This window comes from Grammomys surdaster, unplaced genomic scaffold, assembly GCF_004785775.1.
Source record: "Grammomys surdaster isolate TR1022 unplaced genomic scaffold, NIH_TR_1.0 166, whole genome shotgun sequence".
NCBI classification, from domain to species: Eukaryota; Metazoa; Chordata; class Mammalia; order Rodentia; family Muridae; genus Grammomys; species Grammomys surdaster.
In genome coordinates this window covers 3531728-3551371 of record NW_021604614.1, presented here as the reverse complement: position 1 = coordinate 3551371, position 19644 = coordinate 3531728, and positions in this window count along the sequence as shown.

The following is a 19644-nucleotide window of genomic DNA, read 5'->3' as shown; positions in this document are numbered from 1 at the left end:
ACATACATACATACATACATACATACATACATACATACATACATGTAATTTTAAATCTAGGTTCCACACAAGAATATGTAGTGCATTTACACAATTGAATTTTACACAGCCATGAAGAAAAATAAAATCATGTTGTACTAGTGACTTTTTCTGTTCCTATGGCTAAGGCAACTTACAGAATGAATGGTTTATTTGAGGCTTACAGTTCTAGAGGAATAGGTGTCTATCACCATGAGCATGGCATCAGGAAGGTAGACAGGCATGGCATTGGAGTAACCACTGAAAGCTCATATCCTGATACACAAATGGTAGGCAAAGAGAGCTCACTAAGGATGCAGAAGGCTTTTGAATCCTCAAGTCCACCCTTAGTGACACATCTCCTCCAACAAGGCCATACTTCCTAATCCTTCCAAAACTGCTCCGTCCACTGGGGACCAAGTATTCAAGCATATGAGCCTACAGGGGCCAGTCTCATTCAAACCACCACATATGTCATTTACAGGAAAATGAATGTGTCTAAACTAAAACTCATTGTGGCAAGTGAAATAAGGCAGACTCAGAAAAACAAGCTCAACAGTTTAGTCATCCATCTGCTCTGGTAATTTGCTATGTTGTAGAAGTAACTTTTATTCACCTAAAGTAACTGTCTGCTTGGAGGCTTACCGCCTCTGTCTGCTAACCTAGGCCTAGTCCTGGAAGCTTCTAGCCTCAGTACAATCTTATCTAGGCCTGGAATGTTTTCAGCCTCTGAGACTTGCTGCTGAATAAGCTCACCCTTTCTAGATCTTTCTGAACTCTGGCTAGCTGGTTCACCTCAGCTGTTCTGGCTCAAATTCCTCTCCAAGCTAACTGATTCTGCCTGATTTCTCTTTCAGCTTCTTATTGAATTGCTCTGCTTGGCCCTAACTCTAGCAATCTGTTCTAATCTTCTGGCTCTTTCTCATTCTCTGGCGCATTCTGTCTTTACCTGCGTGTAGCTTGTTCTCTCTTCAGCTTGTCTCTAAACTTCTCCTGGTAAAACTCCCTCCTTCTTTTCTCTGCATTGCCTTTCTCACAGCTTCCCTTTCCTCTCTCTTCTCTTGAGAGGTGGGCATATCCTATTCTGTATAATCTTTCTCTGATTCATCAATTTGCCTGCCATTCAGTAAGACATCACTTTCAAAAATGGCTGTTTCCTTCGACAGCCTAACTTTACTTTCCTTCGTTGGGATTAAGGGTATGTAGTAAGGGTGAGTCTATATTTCAGCAAGATGAATTAAAGGTGTGTGCTAAGGTTGAGCTACCCTACGACTAGAAACAGGCTTTTGTTTTCAGTAAATAACACAATCTTTAGGTTCACAGTGTGATCGAATATCCTACAATACTACTTGAACATTCTTCCTGAGCATTAAAAAAATCACCCTACTTGTTCATTGATCTGGTGCCATAATATCAGTCTCTAACCTGCTATTACGTTTACAGATGTAGTTATAATTGGTTTAAACATGAACACCGTAATTATTGTCCATACCCACTAATTTTATTTCTACATTATCTACAGTATATCAATAAGAACTGTGGATTGGCACCTTCACACAAACCAGAATCCAACAGAGTGAACACAGAGCATGATGTTATATTGGTTATTTTTTCATCATTTTGACCAAACGCCTGATGTAAACGAGATAAGAAGGAAAAGTATATTTGAGCTCACAGTTCAAGGACACACTCCATCATGGTGGAGAAGGCACGGTGGCAGGAGCGTGAGGCAGATGGTCACACTGCATCCACAGTCAGGAAGCAGAGAGAGATAAATGCTGGTGCTTAGCTTCCATTTTTTTTTTTAACTTTTTAAAATTCAGCTCATGGATGACATGTATCCAAGATGAGTCTTCCCTCCTCAGCTAAACCTCTCCAGAAATGTTCTCATAGATACAGCCAACAAGGATCTGTCTTCTAGGTGATTCTAACTCCCAGTAATGCAACAGTCAAGATTAGCTATCACATATGCCTTCTTCTCGGGTTTATTTTAAACCATATAAGAACAAAACACACGAATACTAAGAACTTTATGGGCAGATACTTTCCCATAAACTTATGCAATATGCAGACTAGGCAAAAACTAAGAGGATACCAGACATTAAAACTGCTCGACCTTGAAGAATTTTTGTATCATTTGTATAATACATACATATATACACATATATACATATATATGTGTATATATGTATGTATTATACACATATATCCATATGTTGGTGGTGTCTGTGGGTGTTGGGGATCTGAACTAAGGTTCTCATGAGAGTATGGCAAGCACTTTGCTGACTGAGCCATCTTCCCAGATCCCCTTTCTTTTTTTGAGACAAGATCTCAGGTAACCCAGTGTAGTAGTTTGAACAAGGGCATTCCCCATGGGCTCATGTATTTGAGCACTTGCCTCCCAGCTGATGTCACTGTTTGGGGGAAGATTTAGATGTGACTTTGCTGGAGGAAGTATGTCACTGGGCAAGCTTTGGGAGTTTAAACACTGGCTCTATTTCTAGGTTGCTGTCTCCTTGCTTCATGCTTGCTGTTCAAGAATTAATCTCTCAGTCTGAGAGACCTACCTCTTTACATGGATACTGGGGATTCAAACTCAACACACAGGCCTATAATCCCAGCACTGAGGAAGCAGAGACAGGAGGATCGACTATTAGCTGATTTAGTGTATAATACATATATATATATATATGTATATATATACATATATATATATATATGTATTATACAAATGTATAAAATATATATAAATATATAATATATATACACACACACACATATGTATATGGGCTGCTATCCACAACTTGTAGTAGTTTAAATTGATTCAAAACACTTTATGAAACAATTTTTAATAGAAAATATGAGGATGCATATATCCTGTGAATGGGAAATTTCTCTCCTCAGATAGATAGCTCTTACTGTTATGAGTGCTTGCTCTTCTTTCAGGGAACCTGAGGTTGTTTCCCAGCACCCATGTCTGGTGACTCACAGTCACCTGTAACTCTAGCTTCAGGAGATCCAAAACCCTCTTCTGGCCTCTAGAGGCACTGCATTCACATATAGGAACATGCACGTGTGCACGTGCACAAACACACACACACACAGCTTTTTAAAAAGAGTACTTAGTGTGTAATCATGAGAATTGAAATTGGATCCCAGCAGCCATTTAGCAAGGCAAACATCCTATGTGTGGTACTTTAAATGAGAATGGCCTCATACACACTCATATAGCTACATGCTAAATCACCATCTGATGAAGTGTTTGAGAAGGATTCAGAGGCGTGACTATTGGAGGACTTGTGTCCTTGTTAGAGAAGCTGTTCATCTGGGAGTGGGCTTTGAGGTTTCAAAAGCCCACACTAGGTCCAGTCTGTCTCTCCTCTCTCCCTCTCCCCTCCCCCCTCTCTCACTTTTCCTGCTGCCAGCTGCCTGTGGACGAAGATATAAAGCTCTCAGCTACAGTACCATGCCTGTCTGCCTCTCATCATGAGGATAATGGATTTGTCCTCTGAAACGGTAAGCCAGGCCCAATTAAGTGCTTTATTTTCTAAGAGTTGCCTTGGTTGTTGTGGCGTCTCTTCACAGCAATGCAACAGTAACTATGACATATATGCAACCCCAGCTCTGGGGAAGGTGGACACAAGGACATCATGGCAGAAGATGGAGGCAGGGAGATAAAGCAATAAATCAACAAATATTGGTAATTCAACACTCCAAAGGCTGAATGAAGCAGGAGGATTGTGAGTTGGAAGCCTGCCTGAGTTATATAGTAAGTTCCAGGCAAGCCAGAAATACGGAGTGAAACTTGTCTCTCTATAAAAGAAAAAAATAAAAACAAGCAACCTAATCAGCTTTAACTGTCAACTTGACACAGCCTAGGGTCACCCAAGAAGGGTGTCTCAGCTGAAGAATTTGTATTAGCCTGTGGGGAGTGGGGTTGTTTTGATTGTTCTTTGATGTAGAAGGGACTATCCCACTGTGGGTGGCACCATTCCCTGGGCAGGTGCTACTGGGCTGCATTAAAAAGTCAACTATGCATGAGGCTTTGAGCTGGCAAGCAGCATTCCTCCACGTTTTCTGCTCCATGCTTCTGCTTAGGTTCCTGCCCTGACTTCCCTCAGTGATGGACTGTGACCTGGAAATGTTAGCCAAAGGAACCCTTTTCTCCCCTAAATTGCTTTTGGTCAGAATCTCTCACAGCAACAGAAAGTGAAGAGGGGAAAGAAGGGAAGAGGAAGATGACATGTATGGTGGTTTGAAAGAAAATGGCTCTCAGGCTCACCAGAAGTGGCGCTATTAGGTTCTGTGGCCTTGGTGGTATAAGTGTTGCTTTGCTGGAGGAAGCACATCACTCACTGGGAGCAGGCTTTGAGCTTTCAAATGCTCAAGGCAGGCCAGTGGTCAACAGTCTCCTTCTGCTCCCTGCGGATTAAGTTGTAAAGCTCTCAGTTCCTTCTCCCACACCATGTCTACCTGCATGCCACCATGCTTCCTGCCCTGACGATAATTAACTAAACCTCTGAAACTGTAAGCCAGACCCAATGAAACAGTTTTCTTTATAAGAGTTTTTTTATAATGCATATACCATCATTTAGAAGCATTTATAGATGTTCCAACCTTTGTGAAACCATGGGTGTTTCTCTCACACAGTCGTGAAGTTGAAATTTGGAACTCTTTCTCTTACCTTAGACAAGGTCACATTATGTAGAACTTGCTACAGAAGGCAGACTGGACTTGAATTTGATTGGTCTTCCTACTTTGGCACCATGAATTCATGAATGCTAGAATGACAACCATCTACCACTATAACCAGCTTTTTTTTTTTTTCTTGACCTAGGATACTAGCATGACTCAGGGTGGCTACAACCTTATTTTGTAGTTCAGACTGTCCACAATTTTGTCATGCCTCTGCCCACAGAGTCTCAAGAACTGTGAGTAAGCAACAGCACATGCAGTCTACATTTTTAAATGCTAAGGTCAATAAGCTATCGTTGCTTTTCGTCAATATATTGCTTTATCATTTGAAGATTCCCCAAAGGGGTGATACATGTTCCTCAAATTCAAAACTTCTCTGTGGTAGGGCTGGGATGTGGCTCAGTGAGTAGAACGATTGCCTAGCATGCCTGAAACCCTGGGCTCCATTCCTGGAGCTGCAGAAAGCAGATGTGGTGCATGTCAGTAATGGAAATGCCAGCAGTGGAAAGGTAGACACAGGAGGATCTTAATACAAGGTCATCTTCAGATGCATAGGCCAGCCTGGGATACATGAGACCCAGAAAGAAACAAAGAGAAAAAAGGGGGCGGGGGAGTCTGTAGGATAGAGGGAGGGAGCATGGGTAAGGAAGAGGGAAGAGAGCCAGTGCTCTGGGATATCTTGTCTTGTCTCTATAGTGATTCAACTGCCTCTCAATTCTCTAGCAGTTCCAGGATTTATTGCATTTTTGTCTTTATACTCTCAGTAGCTACTTAAGTGCTAGACCAGCAAGATGCAAACTGTTTTCAACAATAGATGACTTTACAATGCACCCGCAGCCATTTCTGTTTCAGTCACTGTGGCTTTGTCCTTCAGCTGCTCACTTTTACAATTCCTCCTGGTAAATACCCAGGTCTGAATGAAAAAAAAAAAAAGTCTAAACTTGAGTGTGCCCAAACAAAACATGTCACTGTTTTGAAGCACGCTAAAATGAAGTGACTTTATTGCCATGAACCTTGATTTCTCTGAATTCTTACTCTCGTTTCAAAGCTACCAAAGAGGAATGAAGTGATAGCTCGGGAGTGAAGAGCACTTGCCATTTTTTCAAGGGGACTCAAGTTTGGTTTTTAAGAAACCATGAGGGCAGCTGGTTCACAATCACCTGAAACTCCAGGTCCAGGGGGCTCTAAAACCTTCTTCTGGGCTCCGTGGATACTGCATGCACATATTCACTAGGCCAACACACACACACACACACACACACACACACACACACACTCCCAAATACACATAATCAAATAGGAAAGAGAACTTTCCCTCAAGCTATGCAAGTCCTGCAGCAAGGCCAGGGAGCAAGCTTGCCACGTTGTCTCTCTATGAACCATCTCCTCCTATTTCCTTCCAATGGCCATTTGCCCAGACAGCAATTGAATGTAAAAGAGTTGAGACTACCAAATCCACTTAAGAATGTTTCATTTTAAAAAATGTATCACAAACAAGAGGGAAAAACTAAACAAAGGTGAGAGAGGCAAGGCTCAAGCACTGACATGTGTCTTTCTGTTTATACATTATTCAGGGGTCAAACCCTCCACCAAGGCCAGAGAGAAATGCCAAAAATAAATACATATCAACGCAACAATCTGTAATTTAGAATAATGGAAAGCGAGATTCCTATTCATTTTTATGGCACTAACGCTGACACCATTTCCCTCCAATTTTCTATAATGGAACCAGCTGGGTTCTGGGAGGGGAGCAGTAATAGGTTTTAATGGACAGAATCTACCATTGAAACTGGGCATTTTTCTCATGCAATCTCAGAGCTTGGCTCCCTGCCCATCAGGAGGCATTATGCTTTCTCTATGAAGCTACCCAATCTGTAAGACAAGAGGGACTTGTGAACAGGAGGAGGTTCAAGCTAGGGGGAAGGAAGACCGTGTTCTCTCTACACCAGGTGATCTCAAGTCACAGGACTCCACCACTCCCAGTGGACAGTCCCCTGAAAGCAACCAATGGAATGTCTCCATAGACACTTGCAGAGCAAGCCTCAGTGATAGACACCTGTAATCCCAGCACTCAGAGGCCAGGGCGGGAGGCTCCTGAGTTTGAGTTCAATAGTTCAGCCTGAGCTGAGGATCTCTCTTCAGTAAATAAATATACAACAGGGAATGGGGAGATGGGTCAATGTGGACAAAGTCCTTGCTGCACCCACATGGGACCTGACTTTGGATCTGCAATGCCCACATTAAAAACCCAGGTATGGTGTGGTCTGTGCTTGCAGTTCCAGCACTGATGCAGCCGAGAAAAGAGGGTGGCTGGGACTCGTTAGCCAACTGGACTAGCCAATCAGTGAAGCTCCAGGTTCAGTAAGAGGAAGACAGCCAACACCAATCTATCCTCCAAATGGAAACACACACACACAAATAAATGAACATAATATGGGTTTCCAGAGGCTGTTTAGGGAACACGGAAGATACAAGCAGAGAGGGTTTGGAAATAGAGAAAGGATGATGATAAAAACACATTATTTTAAAGTATGTGTACATGGTGAGTTGGAAGTGGAGTGTGTGTGTGTGTGTGTGTGTGTGGTGTGTGAGTACAGAGGCCTGTGGTGGTCCGAAGAGGTGATCAGATCCCCTGAAGCTGAAATTACAGGCAATGTAGGTGCTAAGAACCAAACTCCGGTCCTCTGTAAGAGCAGTAAGCACTCTTAATGGCTGAGCCATCTCTCCAGCCCAGGACCGTCATCTCGATGGCAAACTTCTGAGCCACCCTAGTTCTATTTGCTTGCTATAGACATGACTATTTTACTGGGTCTGGATTAACAACCAAAATGTGTTTCTCTACTTCCTTTCCCTTCTCATTCCATTAAATCATTCCTCGTATCTGCCTATTCAGCTCTCCAACTGCTGTTAAGCATTGGAAGCTAGCCTGTGAGAATGGAGTAGGCTGACGGCCACGGAGATAACAAAGGGATGTTCATTCTGTTTTATTTCGTGGCATTGCACCCTCTTGCAACCTCTGTTTTGTTTGCTAAGCATCCTGGCTATCTCTCTGAGTCATACCTGATGTAGCCTCCAGCCTGGAGTCGTGACCATCATGGAAGACAAAGGAACAGCTATTCTTAAGTGGAGAGACACAAAATGATTGTAGTCATTGTGCTAATTTTTTCCTGAGTGTGGAAGAATTCAACTGCTTCATATGTGGAGTGTGTGTGTGTGTGTGTGTGTGTGTGTGTGTGTGTATGGGGTGGAGGATGGGGGGGGCTTGGAGGCCAGAACATGCGTTGCAGATGATAGTAAGGTGCCTGATATGGTGCTTGGAACAAAACTCAGGACCCCTGCAAGAACATGTCCTCTTAACCTCTGAGCCCTCTCGCCAACACCACAGCAGAATTCTCCCCCCCCCCCCCAGAGCCAGGCCATGATAAAATTTTTACATTGAATTTGTTCTTCAATGGTTTCTATATATGTAATGCATCCTGATTCTCTTCACCCTCATCCTCTCTCTCGTCTTCCTCTCATCCCTGACACCAACACCTGTGGCCTCCCAACAAGTCCTCTTGCTGGGCTCTTGGATTTGAGACCCACTGAGCTTAGCCAGGAACAGGTATGAGATGATGGGTTTGAAACCCAGTAACTGTGCTCTTCCCAAAGCCCATCAGTAGCCCCATGAGCCCCTCCCCAATCCATGATTGACAGCCGAGGAGTCCTGTCTTGTGCAGGCCCATTGTGGGCAGCCACGACTTCTGTGGTCATGACTGTCCTCCCTGTCTTCCAGCTCCTATGATCTTTCTCCTCCCATCTCCTGCAATGTTCCAAGAGCCTTAAAGGGGGTGCTACAAATGTCCTGTTTAGGGCTGAGCACTCAACAACCATTTATTCTCTTCAATCACTGCCAGCCTTTGCAAAAAGAGTATTCTCTGAGTCTGGAAATACCAAGAAAATACATGTTTCTTCTTTATGGAGGGTGCCTGGCAAAAAGAATACACTGAAGTAGATTGTGGTATCACTGAATCATCAGTGTGAATGCCAGACCTCACACCGAACACAACTTAACTGAGAACAACCTGTGTGAGTCAGTTCACTCCTTCCACCATGTGCATCCCAGGGATCACACTCAGATCCTCACTCTTGGCAACAAGATCACCTACCACTGAGCCTTCTTGCCAGACCACCAACAAGGTTTTGCTAGAGAATTTTTCTAAAAACCTCATTACAATGAGCTTTCAACTTTGAGGGTTTGCTAGGATCCTGAATTGGGGTGATGAAAAACTAAAGGCATTTGTGATGGTTCATCTCAGCAGTCAGCTTAACCGGATTTGGGGTTAAGATATGTTGTGGGGCTGTAGCTTGCATGCAGGCTTGGGTTCTGTTGAGCTGAGTTGGAGATCCCGCATGTCTGCCTCCCCAGGAGCCGAGGCTCAGGGGGCAGAAGCACGGGAAGTTGACTGAGTTCACTCCATGTGCACCACCGGGCAGACGTCGGGCTGTGAGGAGCCAATGGGCTCCACTTTGGGCATGGGGAGATTACAGTCTGAGATCCCACATGGGCTGGAGCTCTTGGGTTCGAGGTCCCCAGGCCGAAGCAGCTGTCCAGAGACCAGCTGGTCTCAGCCCTTGGGCTCCCAGGTGCCACTAAGAGCCGACTACAGTGGTCTTTGGCAAGAGTTAGATGGTGGCTCAGTAGTTGAAGACCTTCTCCACAGTTTCCCACAGCAGGCCTCAAGGACAAGAGGTAGTCCATTGTTTTAAAAGGTTTATTGTCATGGAAGAAAGCAGATGAAGCTGTACCCCATGTTCTCAGGGCAGACCTGAGGTTAAATACCTTTTGCAAATAGGAGGAGGGTCTTGGAAGGAATGCCTAATTGGCCACGCCCTCTGGCCTTAAGATAACTCATGAATATGGAGATTTCTTGAGGCTCTGTGGCCTATAATCATGCCCTCTACCTGTGCTACATGACAGAAGGCCACAAACCGCTCTTTGGGAAAGGCTATAGGGGCGTTGTCCTACCTGCCTGAAAGGCAAGGATTGATCGAGGTTTATGGCCTCATGTCAGGAGCCTAGAGTCTGGGAGCATGGCGAAATGCACGTCATCCCTTGCAGGGAAACCTGCTGGGTCTCCAGCCATCTCTAGCCAGTGCTTGACCAGAAACCATGCTGTCCTTTCATAATTCTACAATATGTTGCTAGGCACATCTGTGTGAAATTTCCATTTCTTTCATTCAAATGGGAAAACTTATCCTATATGTAAATGGAACCTTCCAGTAGCAGCCAGATAAAAGGGACACAAGTGAGAAAACTTAATTTTTGCCTGTCTTCCTTCCTGTCTTGCTGGCGAGTTCATCTGCTCAGTTACTGCTCCTGTTGCTATCTTGCACTCATATTGGGACCCAGCTTCTTGTCTTCCAATGTGCACTAGGACCAGCATCTCTCCAAGAGCCTCCAGTCCTTCAACAGCAGTCTATTGAACAACCTCTTCAATGTGAAAGCAACCATTGTTGGGCCCAGCTGCTACATGTTAGACAATGTAATAAACCTTTTTTAAACAAACACACTATCATTTCTGTTCTATTCTACTAGATAACCCTGACTAATATAGTATCAGCAGGAAATGAGACTGAAAAGAAATGCCCATATATATGTATATGCATATGTAGGTATAGATATGTATATGGCACATATATGAGTGTTGTAATAGGGTTAATAGAAAAATTCTCTAACAAAAACCTTGTTTGTGGGCTGGCAAGAAGACTCAGTGGGCAGAGGAACTTGCTGCCAAGAGGAATGAAAACTGAGTTCAATCCTTGAGAGCACATATAAATGTGTGTACGCAAACATATTTATACAGTGTTTATGTAATATACACATATATTATAATTACATATATATGTCTGTATATCTACAAATATATAAGGGTTTGTACAAAGACCTACATATAAGTTGTATATGTGCATATATATGCATACACAATACCTACATATGTCTATAGATATCTATAGATTTATAGTTTATAACTATATATATATACTTATATATAGTTATATGTAAATATGTATTGTATTTACAGTTATGTGCACATACATATATTTTATATGTGCATATATGCATAGAGATCTAAATTTATATCATGTGTATACATATACCTATATATATTGTAATACATATGTCTATATAAGGAATTTATATGTTTATATAATACACATACATATATTCCTAAACATATATGTGTAGATCTATATGCATATAAATATATTATGTATATATACATGTATGTATACATGTATGTATAGTATATGTATGTATAGATACATACATGTATAGATATATAAAACCACATCTCACATGCTTGCTAAGTACTAGAAGTGTTTTATATTTCTTTTTTCTTTCTTTTTTAGTTTTTGAATATTTGTATCTATATAATACAGTATCTCAGGTATGGGGCCCAAATCTCTACATGAGAGTCTTCATGTTTCATTTGTGTGTTCCACACTTACCTGTTACAGCCTGAAAGAAATTTTATACAATATTTCTAGGACAGTATGCATCCAGATGTTGTCTGCAGCCCACCCTGTGAGATCAGAAGTAGAATTCTCTATTTTAATAACATCATGACAAACTTAAAATTAAGTTTTCCATTTGAGCAGATTTGGGAATTTGAGATTTGGGGTGAGAGACGCTCGACCAGTTTGTATGCATGCACACACACATACACACATCCCATTGACTGGAAGACATTTACAAATATGGTTTTGATTACCTATAACTCTTTTCCCTGTTCACATGTGCACCCCCAGTCTCAATCAACATTTAGCACATCCCAACTCCTGACAAAGTTTATAATTGCGCCCTCACTGTTGAGCTGTGTTTGCGAAATGGTTTGGTGCTTTCTGGGTTTCCATGACGACAGCTTCCCACCTTGTGGCTGAAGGTAACCTCTGTCGACTATGGCTGGGGGTAGTTGTTAAGCTGTCACGGGCAATTTTCCTGCTCATTTGATAGAAGCAACATCCCAGAGAGGAAATAACAGGATGCCACAGTGAGAGCACACTCTCACGTTGAAACTGCAATTTCTGGAAAGACATCTACTGTTGAACACAAGACCCTGGTCTCATGAGAGTATGGCCGATAGGGCCCATCATCTTAGTACCAGAGTGAGTAAGATAATTGTGCTAGATGTGTGGCCAGACTACAGAGAGCATCTCTACCTTGCCATAAGGACTTGGGTGTGTCAGATCAGTAGTGGGGTCATCAATTCCTTTCTCTAGCAGGAGAAAACCCTAACCCTAACCCTGCTCTTTGCTCGATTACCTCAAAGACTCTCGTGATGCTCAATGAACCGACCAGGTGAAAGCATGCTTGGTAAACTGTGAAATCCTATACAAGTAGGTGACTTTGTTTTCATTTCTCACCTTTGAGTTGCATCCTCTCAGGGGCTGTTGGATCATTTGGACTATGGTGTCCAATATTATTTTAGCACCAGAAAATAAAACTGAGGAGTGTACCAAAACCAAGCCAACTGATATTGTGTGCTAAACTTAAGAGCAGCCAGAGAAAAATGAGAGAGAAATTCGTGGAGCTTCCCAGTTAAAGGGCAGAGATGCCCACCTACAGGGAGTGCTGTATGGACATTGTATAAACATCTGGAAAACAAATGAGTCCAACTTTTGCTAGAATTGTTCTTGTATTAATTTATTTGGTTGGTTGTGGGGTGTGTGTGTGTGTGTGTGTGTGTGTGTGTGTGTGTTTGTGTGTATGAGTCAGAAAACAACTTGCTGGAGTCAGTCATCTCCATCCACCATGTTGGTGCCAGGGATCAAACTCAGGTCATCAGGCTTGATAGCAAGCACCTTTTCTAGCTGAGCCATTTGACCACCCCATGAACTCAATTTAAAAAAAAAAAAAGACAATTTCCCTCCACATAGAGGAGCATTTTAAACTGTGCAAAAGGCAAATGTAATGTATGTGGGATTTTTGAGAACACGAGAAATATAGATATAATTTTGAAAAAACAGCTAAAAGGTTGCAAGAGAAACACTCTCACAACCAAACGAAAGAAGCTATGTGCTTCTAATGGCTTTTGAATCCCAGCCTGTCTACTGGAGTGAATAGCTGAAACTGGATATTACAGACTTGCAACAGATTCATTCAGTCCTGTCTCTCTGCTCTTTTTCTGTGGCCAAGGAAATGAAAAGTCATGGTAACACCGAATGCAAAGGATACTCATAGAATCAGGGGGACACTCAGTTAAATGGGAACCTGAGAGATAGCTCAGTAGGGAAGAGTGCTTGCTACATTCACAGAGGACTCCAGTTCAGTTTCCAGTGCTCACACTGGGCAGGTCATGATCATCTGTAACTCCAGGTCCACAGAATCCAACACGCAGACTACATACACTAGACTCACACACACAGAGACACACACATACAGAGGGAGTGAGACACATACATACATACATACATACATACACACACACACAGAGGGAGAGAGACACACACACACACACATGCAGAAGAATACAAATAAAATAAATCTATTTTTAAAAAGAAATTAGTTAAACAATTAGCTTTATTCCCTAACTCATGTCTAAATGTGAAATACCCCACAGACATCAGGTTTTAGTGTTTGGTACTGAGTTAGAGATGCTGATTTGGAAAGCAGAGGAACCTCAGAGGAAGAGCCTAGGTGATGGGAGTAGGTCACTGGAGGGTCCAGCCTACAAACTTTATAGTCCCACCTCTTTTCTAGACTCTTTCTCTCTGCTTCCTGGAAGACTAGCATGTGAACACTGGCTTCTACTTTGCCATGCTCTGTCAGCTAGGATGGACTTAAAACACTCTGATATCATGAGCAAGAATAAATTTTTCCTCTGTTTCTGTTATAGATTTTGATCATGGGGAAGCAACATTAGATAATACATGATGCCAGTTAAATAATTCAATGCAAAATGTGATAGAAAGCTGTATTTGTCACCATGACACAACCTAGAGTCACCTGAGAAGAAAGTCTCAATGAGGGATTGTCTACATTGGGTTGGTATGTGGGTGTGTCCATGGTTGGGTGTCTTCATTAAGATAAGGATAGATAGGATGATCCAGCCCACTGTGGGAGGCACCATTCCCTAGGCTGGACCTTGAAGTGTATAGGAATAAAGAAAAACAGCTGAGGTAGAGAGCAAGCAGAGATCTGTGCATTTGCTCTCTGTCTGTTCTTGACTGCAGATGTGATATAACTAGATGCTTTAAGTTCCTGATTTAACTTCCCTAAAGTGGTAGGCTATAAGTTGGAGTTACAAGCCACATAAACTCTTTCTTCCCAAAATTGCCTTTTGTCACGGTGTTTTATCACAGCAACAGAAATGAAATTAATGAACAAGCATTTCAGTGACCATTTTACACCAGGTAATATGGCCAGATACTAGAGAAATATGCAAAAATAATTACTAATTCACATTCAAGTCACTGATAGTGCAATAAGTAATTATGACTTAATACCATTCATCAAATGATGAGACCATATGCAGAAGGGAAAAATAAACTGATAAAAGAACTGACTGATTTTTCTGAGCTAGGCAGAGAAGAATCCCTAGAGGGATTCACTCCCAGTCTGTTGTATTATTCTTCTTTAAATATTTAAAAGAAAATATTCTTTAAATATTTTTTAATTATGATGCAGCAGGATGGGACTAGGAGACAGGAAGGGTGATACACAAGAATGCAGGTACCTATGCGAGCCAGAAAAAAGGGTTTTAGATTCCCTGGAGCCAGAGATATAGGCAGGTGTGAGCCACCCAAAAGGTGTGCTGAGAACTGAAGTTGGATCCTCCAGGGCAGTATGTACTCTTAATGCTGAGTCATCTCTCCAGCATCTCAAGTCTGTTTTAAAAGTTCTCAAAGAGACTGGCATTTTAGAGCCGGGACATGTTAGTGCTCACCCTTAATGTCAGCACTCAGGAGACAGAGACAAGTAGATCTCTCTGAGTTTGAGACCAACCAGGGATACATGGGAAGATCTTGTCTCAAAGAATCAAAATAAGCCAAAGCAAGAACAGAGTACATGGCAGTTTTACAGGGTCAGAAGGAGACACAGGGGCCCAAGGGAAATAAGATTTTCAAAGACATCATAGCATCAAGACCTGATAGAGAGTAATAGAGTTACGAGGAGTTTGATATTGTTGGTGGAGAAACAGGGGCAAGGAAAAATCAGGATGGTGTCTGAAAAGGGAATCAGAGAATAGAGGCCCTGGATCACATACGATTTAGCTAGACACTCCTTTGCCAGGCCAGGCAATCCCAGAGAACCACAACATCCAATATGCATCTCTTTAGCCAAGTGTGGCTACTTACACTTAAATTAACCAAATTTTATGCATGGTTGTATGTGTGCATGTGTGTGCACATGTGCACATGCATAAGCCCAAGAACAAGTCAGACGTCATACTCAGGAATGCCAAGTACTTCCTGAGAGACAGGTGTTTCACTGAAAGTGGAGCGCATGGGTAAGGCTGGGCTAGCTGGCCAGTGAGCCCCAGGGATCCTTCCATCTCTACCTCCCAATGCTCTGATTATAGGCACACATTAGTTCTCTGGTTATAGGCACATATTAAAGTGGGATTTCTAGGAGTCAAACTCAAGTCTTTGCATTTACCTGGCAAGAGTTTTAACTAATGAGCCTTATCGACCAAGCCATCTCCAGTTGTTGCGTGTGTGTGTGTGTGTGTGTGTGTGTGTGTGTAGAACACACATACAATATTCCTTGGGTACCTGAGGTTTCACTTTTCATAAGCTTAGTTATTAGACATTAACGAAGGGGTGAAAACATTAAGTGGGAAACTTCAGGAAGAGGCAATCATACCTTTTATATTGAATGACATTCTGAACAGTGTGGTGATATCATAAATCCAGCTGTGGAGCATTTTCTTAATTAGTGACTGATGGGGGAGGGCCCAGCCTATTGTATGTGGTACCATCCCTGAGCTGGTGGCCCTGGGTTCTGTAGAAAATCAGGCTGAGCAAGCCATGTTAAAGTAAGTCATTCGGTAGCACCTCTCCATGACTTCTCTATTAGCTTCTGGCTCAAGGTTCTTACCCTGATTGAGTTCCTGTTCTGCCCCGTTATCCCCATTCCATGAAGAATCTCTGCCCACTGTACCCATTAGTTATGTGCTACTAGCAAGTGTCACTCTGTCTTAGGATTTTACTGCTGTGAACAGACCCCATGACCAAGGCAATGCTTATAAAGACAACATTTAATTGGGGCTGGCTTAGAGGTTCAGAGGTTCAGTCCATTATCATCAAGGCAGGAGCATGGCAGGATCCAGGCAGGCATGGTATAGAAGGAACTGAGAGTTCTACATCTTCATCAGAAGGCTGGTAGGAGAAGACTCTTACAAGACAGCTAGGAAAAGGGTCTTAAAGCCCATACCTACAGTGACATACCTATTCCAACAAGGCCACACCTCCTAATAAAGCCAATCTCTAAGCCAAACATACAAATCATTGCCATCTTAATTATCAGTTCAATGGTTGTGCTTGAATATTATGCTCTGTAAAATCTAAAAGTTCAGGAATCCACTGGGGGATTTGGAACATATTCCTCCTGGGTAAGGAAGACTATGACAAATATGATATACAAAGTATACATACGTAACATAGATTCTGTAGTATATTGAATATACAGTCAGTGGTTTGTAAAGAATATTACATATACAACATATATACTATACATATATATAGGATACATATATTGCATAAGAATTAATAGTATAAACAAAATTCAGACCTTAAATATATATACAAATGTGTGCTATGTGTATTTATATATACAGACGTATAAGCTAAACAGTATGTTTCCTTAAACTATAAATCTGAGACGCTGCTAAGAAAAGGACATCTGTGGGTCACTCCATCTGTTTCACTCCTCTTTTTCTGTTTTGTAACATTTTCTAATACACAGACATCTTTGCATGACACGTTGTTAAGACTGTTTATTTAGAGCACTATGGGAGAAAAAGAGACGCCACTTGGTTCCATATGATGTTAAATGCCCCCAAATGTCCAATGTGGAATTCACATGCAGCTGTCACAGTCATCATAATTACCTGTTACTAGACACCAACTGGTCAACCTGCAGATCCCATGTAAGGTGACTTGAGAGTAAGCAGGGGGCAGGGGCAGGGATGGAGGATACTTCTTTTGCAATAGGTTCACTATATTTATGTTTGTTTGTTTGTTTGATTGATTGGTTGTTTAGAGACAGAGTCTCCTGTAGCTCAGGCTGGCCCTGAATATAGCTGAGGATGACTTTGAACTCCTGATCTTTCTGCCTCTACCTTTCAAATGCTGGAATGAAAGGACAGGATGTGAACTACTACGCATGGTTTATGTGGTACAGGGGATGAAACCCTGGGTTTCATGCACAATAGGCAAGCACTCTACCCCCCATACCATTTCCCCATCCCCCATATAAAAGCTATTTCAAAGGAGCTATATGCACATGTGGGATATGTGTGTGTGTGTGTGTGTATCATGGAATTTCCATAGGTCCCTTTCTCTTCCACCTCTATACCCTGTGTGTGTGTGTGTGTTTTTTTTTTTTTTTTGAGTCAGGGGTCAGAGGGAGAAATTGCAATTTTATATTGAGAAAGATCTAACAGAAATGGCCCACCAAGGGTCAACTGTCACTCCAAGTACCACAGCTGACTCTGAGGTAACAAAGTGGTGGTCACTCAGTGAGAATCTGGTCTGCATGCCCTGTATGTTCAGTTCTAAGTTCCTGGCACAGGTGGCACTCAAATGGTTCCCTGGTTAGGAAATCACCACATTAGATAGAAACTATTGATTTCCAATCTACCACCTACACAGCTATCATTGGACCACTTTAAGGAATTTAGTCCAATTTTGGCTTTGGTTTTGGGGCTCAGCTTCCATTGTAAGGCCATTCAACTGAGGGTTGTTTAGCTAATTTCAAAGAATTCAAAAGAGGGTTGTGAGATAGCTCGGAGACTAAAGGCATTTGCCACCAAGCAAGCCTGAATGGATCACCAAAACTCCAGCAAAAGCCAATTCTTAAAAGTTGTCCTCTGACCTCCATACTCATCAATGGCACATATTCCCACAATCTCACAGGCACACACACACACACACACACACACCACACACCCACTCAGTACACGCACAATAGAGTATGGCAAAAGAACCCAAAGGAGAAATATTCAATTGAATGTACTTCCTGGGGCTAGAATTGGACAATTTGAGCAAACAAATAAATAGCAATATTCAATTATAACTTAAAATATGAAATACTAATATAGTCACAGATATTCACATATGTAACCACATGATGACCATACGCTCTAATAATATAGATACTGCTATATATGCTTACATATGACTCTTACATGTGATCCATCGGGACCTACTAATGCAAGTAATCAAATAAACTAATGAAGGCAAAGGAAGCACCTATGAAATGGGTGGGAATCCAACTTGGTGGTGAGGCTGCATAGAGTCAGACCTCAACAATTCTTAGCACCATTTAAAAGCTGCCTCAACGTCTGCCACCTTGTCACCCCAAACCAGAGGAGGGACTCTCTGGTGCCGAATTTCAAATATTTTGTGCAGGTAGTCTGTCCTCCATGAGGAGGAGCACTCACGACTCCCCCTCCTTAAACGTAAAGAAGGCCGGACAAAAGGAACTTCATAGAGGAGAAACACGTGAGGCTTCACCTCAGCTGGGTGGTCAAAACCAAGGTGAACAGTCATTCATCATCAATAGCATGTGCCTTCAATCATGATGCTGGGACATGACACTTGACCTCCCTGGCCCTTTTTTTTTTTTTTAATGCATCACTCAAGTCTAGTCATGAGAAGACCATCAGACAAATTACCATGGAGGAGAGCCCTGTTAAAGATTTGACAGGTTCTTTGCAAAATTGCCAAGGTCACCAATGACAAAGCAAGTCTGAGACTCAGCCTTGGGCGAGAGAGTAAGTGTGATAACCAGAGTAAGTGTGATAATTTAGTAGCCACTGGGAGCCTTCTATCTGACAAGGGAATCTGGTTTTTCTAAAAAAAAACAAAATCCATGATCATCTAAACAAAGTGTGCACTTGAGTTAAGGGAATAGATCACAACTGGTTCCCTAATTATTAAATTTGCATCATATTAATACAGAGAGGGAATTCAAGTGATCAACAGAGATAGATGCCTAACTGTATCATACCATGTGTTCTGAAATATGAAACTTCCAAATGTTTTGGAAAGCCTAGCTTTGGGACTGGAGATGTCTCCGCAGTTCAGAGCACATACTGCTCTTTTTAAGGACCTAGGTTTACTTCCTAGTGCCCATGTTGGGTGGCTCATACACCCTCTCCTGGCCTCCAAAGGTAGGTATCTGACACCTCCTCGTGGTGTGTGTGTGTGTGTGTGTGTGCGTGTGTGTGTAGGAGGGCAGAGGTCAAGGTCAGGTGTCTTCCTCTATCACCCTACATCTTAATTTTTAAGACAGTCTTTCAGTGACCATGAAACTCTCCAATGAGGCTAAAGCCACTGTCCAGTGAGCCCCGAGGATGCTCCCCTGTAGAAATCCTCCTATTTCAGACACTCCAACACTGGGATGACAGGCTTGCATTTCCATACATGGCTTTAAGATGGGTTCGGGAGATCTGAACTCAGAGCCTCACTCTTGCATGGCAAGCACTTTACCTACTGAACCAGCTCTTCTGGGCCCCATTTTCATTCCCTTACAGTGAAAAGACAAGGAAATTTCCTGGAAGAAACTTTGCCTTCATGTTTTTTTTCAACAAGAAGTGTCTGTGACACTGGCCACTTGGGAACTTCTACAGGGGAGCTCTGGAGTGGACTGAGTGTCTGATAGAGATGCTGTACTTGTGCCTTTATGATGAATCCTTTCCTTCTAGCAGGCAGTACTAGATA